We start from the raw sequence: 6,356 nt of genomic DNA on the forward strand, positions 1-6,356 counted from the left end.
ACAGTAGTTTTGTTATTTCCCCAATACGAGACTTATACCAGTGTTTTAGTTCTATTGAATGTGCTACGTACGTTTAACAAAAAAATCTTAACAGGCAGGTTTCATGTGTCGAAGAATAATTTCCATGGAGAGTATATCAAGTGTTTGTTATTGTTATTATCGTTGTCATTCTTATTATTGTTCTTATTGTTTGGTTAAATGCCCAAATAGCTAGTGGCAGTAGGTGTTTTTCATAATACAATACTTATACTGTAATTGTGTTCTTGTTTTATTGAAAGTTTTATGTACGTTTTAAAAATCTTGAACAGGCAGTTTACATGTTTTGAAGAAAACGTTACATAATAATGGACATTTGTTATTGTTAATATTGGTTTATACAATATGTTATTCAGAAAATGTATGGTGGCATATAGTAGAATAGAAACACTTAAGACAACACAACAAGCCAAGCTTATACTAGTCGTGCTTACATATCTACATCTAGATAGGAATTGCTTATACATATGCTGTCAAGGTCGAAATGGTGTTGATGCCCTTGTGAAAAATATCAAACAAAGTAAATAATGTAACACAAGGGTCAGAGATAGCAAAGGATGAGTGTAAGGTGATATCACTTTGGGTTACAACATTATCGGCGGAAGGAAAGCGGGAAGGTGGATAAGGGTGGGGGGGGTGGTGATGACTAACACAGACTTACTGATTCGCTTTTTCCTGCAGCAGCAATTGTTTAATACACAGTCATATCTAATCTTATCAAACGTAATCGCTAAAATACAAAACATATTTTTACATATGACACCAACATTATCAAACAATGTCCGAGTGTCTTGGTCCTTGTCGATTTGTGTTTCGTATAATGTTCACTATGTATTGTATATTTTGTAAGCGCCTAGGGCTATATCTAGATTAGGCGCACAAATGTTTATAATAATAATAATAATAATAATAATAATTGTCAGTAAGTACTGGTGTCACATGACTGATGTGAACCAGTTGATTGGCTAATGGCGATGCGCTAAAACTGTTAGCGCACTCTTGGAGTGCGCTAACTTTTCCACAGAGCGTATTCTTGCGCCCTTTGCCTAAGCAAGACTGTGCTCTCATCCTCAGAATTAATTAATGACATGTAGCTTATATTCTCCACAATACCAAATGACCATAAATTCCCTGCTTCTCAATTAAAGCAGAAGTGGGTTTTGTTTCTGACAGATTGCATGTGCCTGTGCCAGTGCCAGTGATCTAAAAAAAAATAGAAGCCGCTGTGTCATCTAATTTTCGCCGACTTGCATAGATTCTTCTCATATGCCGTGTTAGTGGCATGTAGCTTATCATCCACATTACCAAATGATGAGTTAGTATACAATTCCCAGCGGCTAACAGAAAACACAAGTGTTATTCCGATAACGTACCAGCAAGACCAGTTTGGAAGACTGACTCGATCGACTCTGTAGCAGACAACACAGAAATACGACTACATCAGTTCAGTAAATGAATGGTTTCAGAATTATTATTTCAAAGCAAGAACAATCGTAATCGAAAACGTGTAAGGTTCAGAACGTTCTTACCATATATAAGATTTATTAGCAGCCTGCCTTATGCGTACAGACTCAGTGCAGACTGCAGTCGTTCCATTGCCCAGGTTGGCAGGTAGCCTAGCAGACGACATTAACCCCGCTCAGCAAATTAACATGTTGGGCAAATGTGAACGAAAAAACGATGGGGATATAATACGTGTAGGGTTCAGAGCATTCTTACCGTTCATATTTAGTATCAGACTCCCCGATGAGTGAAGATAGAACACGAGAAATATGCCACATTTGTTTTGAAAATGTGCGAACCGTCGAGTCCCGCTTTGAGTCAATTCAAGGGGAGTCACTCCGCATAGTCAATCCGTCGAAGCTCGACTGGAGGTTTCGAATCGCAAATAATGAAGAGCCTTTCTCCGAGTTCAAATGAGGTCTCTCTGAAAGATCATCACTGTTCAGATTAACGCTACACTGGAATTTACCAACAGAAATTAAAATGCGTGTGACGAAAGCACGACACACTTGAGACACCCCACACAAAAGTAGATCTTTACTGTGCACGACCTGACCACACAGTTATTCCAGCGTCGCGGACGACGCTGGTATCTGCGGTCGGGAAGACTTTCCACGAATTTGCCTACAGGGCGCCGCCATGTTTTCTGTGCTCGACTGCGAGCAGACCACAGGCACATTACACCCAAAATTCTTGTAGGCATACACAGACGCAACATAGCATATACAGACAATAACAGCCACAACACTTCAACTGCATATGAAAGGAATAAAAATAAATCCGCAAATCAGTCGCGCACAATACACCAGTTAGAAAAACAAGGAGTACCAAAGCGGCGTGCAGAAACTAAACTGACTCGGAGACTGAGAAGAAACATTTATCACACGATGTGGATAGCAAACATTAAAATAAAACAGATAAGTCAAGCAAAAAATAAACACAAATATCGAAAACACAATAAACAAAGGTAAAGAAAACAAAAAGAGATGCTTGCCGACAGTCAGTGTGTGTGTGCGTGGTTTGTCGTGTGCGTCAGCGGGGTGTGTGTGTGTGTGTGTGTGTGTGTGTGTGTGTGTGTGTGTGTGCGTGCGCGTGCATGCGTGCGTAGGCTACGTTCTTGCGTGTGTGCGTTCGAATGAGAAAGAAGAGAGAGAGAGGATTGAACAATGAGGTCACGTTCTCTGTCACATGAATACATATACACACACTGAAGGCTACTTCGGACACGAACACTTGCCAACAACTGTGGTTGGACATGCTTTTGAAATGTAATATTTTTTCGACATGATTTCTGGACATACGAATGCCGCTGTGTTGCCTACTGATGTTGCGAATGATGAAGGTTTTGAGTTGACTGACCTTGAGGAGGGATTGCATCAGGCGTTTATCGTCTCAAATTATATCCTTGCTACTTTTCAGGAGTCAACTATTGCCATTCATGGTAACTTGGATAGTCAATGTTTTTATTTGTTTGATTCCCATCAAAGAAACAGAAATGGTAACCATTCTTCAAATGGCGCTGCAGTTTTGATGTCATCAAGTTAATTCCTTTGCAGAATTGATTGATTTTCTCAAAAGCCATTATCAATGTGTTTATCAATTAACACCTGTTCATTTCTGTCCAACTGCAATGCAAACTCAATGTGGAGGAAACAAGGATTCATTACAAACAAGTCATCCCTGTACATCAACAGATTTATGTACCTCAATCAATACTGCTAGTATGAGTGACAGGAATCTAAAAGAAAAAACAACCAAACGCAAATTATGTACTACTACTTCTACGACTCGTTTGAATGTAAAACAGAAATGTAACACTATCTGTGACAATGACGGTTCTACGACTCGTTTGAAGGACAGTATAGATCGAACCTTAACCCACAACTACGACAATTTGTGTCAGACTTTTTTGAACAGGAAAATATGCCTCTGTTCAACAGTAACCAAAACATGGAAGATGTTTTTGAAACTTTACAGAAATGTAACACTAGCCTATCTGTGACAATGTTGCTTTTGAATTGAACCCACATTTGTTGAACAGGAGAGAATGTTCCTGTTCAACAGTGCCCAAAACACTGAATCTGACGTTTTTGAATCTTTTCTGTCATCTAACTGAAGCTGACGTTTTTGAATCTTTTCTGTCATCTAACCCAATTGCTCATGACTTCATCGATCTTGAACATGCCTACTTTTCAAAGAAAGACAGACAAAAGCGAAATCTGCATGTTAGCCATCTGCCTGAAATGGTCAATGCACTTTTGTAAAATTGTCACAGCTGTTATGCACTTTTGTGAAATGGTCAGTGCTGTTGTGCACTTATGCAAAACTTGGTGCTGTGCTGTTAACATTTGAACAAAATGCATTTTGTTCAAATGTTTAGTGCAACTTGCTACTATATAATCGCTGTATGCGTTTTGTGGTAATAATGCACTGTTGTGAAAAGTTTGCGCTAAATGTTGGCACTATGCATCATTGTTGGAGCACCCTCCTGTAGATGCACCATGCTGAAAAATGTACTTATGAATCAAGCATTGACTGAAATAAACAATTTATATATCCAGCACAACATGCAATTCATTAACTTTTGACCCTAACCTTTAACACTTCCCAAAATAAATCTTTGGTGGACATTGCATCGACGCTGTTCATTTTGAATGAACATTTTTCTTGTGCCTATTCAAATGCGCATTGCAAAATGTGCGTTAGGAATCTTCTTTTTTCTATGGCGGTACTGACAATATCGTTATTGAAACAATCCCAGTGCACTAAGGGATTTATAGAGCAAATCTCGAAAATAATTATTGAACTCAGCGCTATGCGCTTCGTTCAATAATGAATTTTCTCGATTTGCTCTATAAATCCCTTAGTGCACTGGGATGTCTCAATAACTTAAATAATAATAATCAAGAAATTTCAGTATCAAAAACAAACATGTACTTACTAATAATCAAACACTAACTACACAACACTGTAAATATCGGGTACTCAAAATCTGTGGCGCAGCCTTGTGAAACTATTTACCTTGTGAAATAATGTATTTTCGGAAAGACGTAGATTTGGCTTACCAAAAACTAAATAGTGTATGTTATGATGCTCAACTGGTAAGGTTCGTATTGTTAATCTTCGGACACCATAATAATTACTACACAATGATTATTAGTGCTTAACATCTCCCTTTTGATATCCGCACAAACAAGAGGGTTAATCACTCATCTGGCGTTCGCAGATCACCATATTGTTGTTTGTGTTGTTGTTATTGTTATTCGAATTCTTATTTGCCCATTTACATAGTGGCAGTATGTGTTTTTCCTACAAACAGTACTTACATGTGTAAACGTGTAAGTGCTTCATTGAATGCCTAACATCCTTTCTTTTTTACATTTAGTCAAGTTTTGACTAAATGTTTTAACATAGAGGGGGAATCGAGACGAGGGTCGTGGTGTATGTGTGTGTGTGTGTGTATATGTGTGTGTGTATGTGTGTGTGCGCGTGCGTGTAGAGCGATTCAGACCAAACTACAGGACCGATCTTTATGAAATTTTACATGAGAGTTCCTGGGATTGATATCCCCGAACGTTTTTTTCTTTTTTTCGATAAATGTCTTTGATGACGTCATATCCGGCTTTTCGTGAAAGTTGAGGCGGCACTGTCACGCTCTCATTTTTCAACCAAATTGGTTGAAATTTTGGTCAAGTAGTCTTCGACGAAGCCCGGACTTCGGTATTGCATTTCAGCGTGGTGGCTTACAAATTAATTAATGACTTTGGTCATTAAAAATCTGAAAATTGTAAAAAATAATAATTTATAAAACGATCCAAATTTACGTTTATCTTATTCTCCATCATTTTCTGATTCCAAAAACATATAAATATGTTGTATTTGGATTAAAAACAAGCTCTGAAAATTAAAAATATAAAAATTATTATCAAAATTAAATTTTCGAAATCAATTTAAAAACACGTTCATCTTATTCCTTGTCGGTTCCTGATTCCAAAAACATATAGATATGATATGTTTGAATTAAAAACACGCTCAGAAAGTTAAAACGAAGAGAGGTACAGAAAAGCGTGCTATCCTTCTCAGCGCAACTACTAAACCGCTCTTCTTGTCAATTTCACTGCCTTTGCCATGAGCATGAGCGGTGGACTGACGATGCTACGAGTACATACGGTCTTGCTGAAAAATTGCATTGCGTTCAGTTTCATTCTGTGAGTTCGACAGCTACTTGACTAAATGTTGTATTTTCGCCCTTACGCGACTTGTATAATTTTCAACAGGCAGGTTACATATACTTATATCAAAGACATTTTTCAATGTTAATGGACACTATACAAAGGCTTTGTTGTTGTTGTTGTTGTTGTTGTTGTTGTTGTTGTTGTTGCTGTTGTTGTTATTGTTGTTGTTGTTGGTGGTGGTGGTGGTGGGGGTGGTGATGATGGTGGTGGTGTTGTTGTTCGTTCAAAAAATCCCTTTTTTGGTGGGAATTTCGTGTGCAACTTTTTGACAGTTAAGAATACAAGCATAATAATACTAAAATACGGATCTAAATACGACCTATGTAGGCTATATGTTTCGCTATACTGCATTGAATTAATGTTTGTTTAAAGCAACAGTTCAGACAAAAATCATCCGCGATAGGTCCATGTATACATAGTGACATTGAATCCAAAATGGCGGGTATGCACATACGTCTCACAACAAATTTCAATGATTTTGATTTGTCTTATTTTCATTCAGCCTCGAGTTTCTAAGACATGCGTATCTGTGTCCTTCTTTGTAACATTTTTCTGTTCTGTCCTGAATGTTAAAGCCATATG

This window comes from Littorina saxatilis, linkage group LG3 (assembly GCF_037325665.1).
Source record: "Littorina saxatilis isolate snail1 linkage group LG3, US_GU_Lsax_2.0, whole genome shotgun sequence".
Classification (NCBI taxonomy): domain Eukaryota; kingdom Metazoa; phylum Mollusca; class Gastropoda; order Littorinimorpha; family Littorinidae; genus Littorina; species Littorina saxatilis.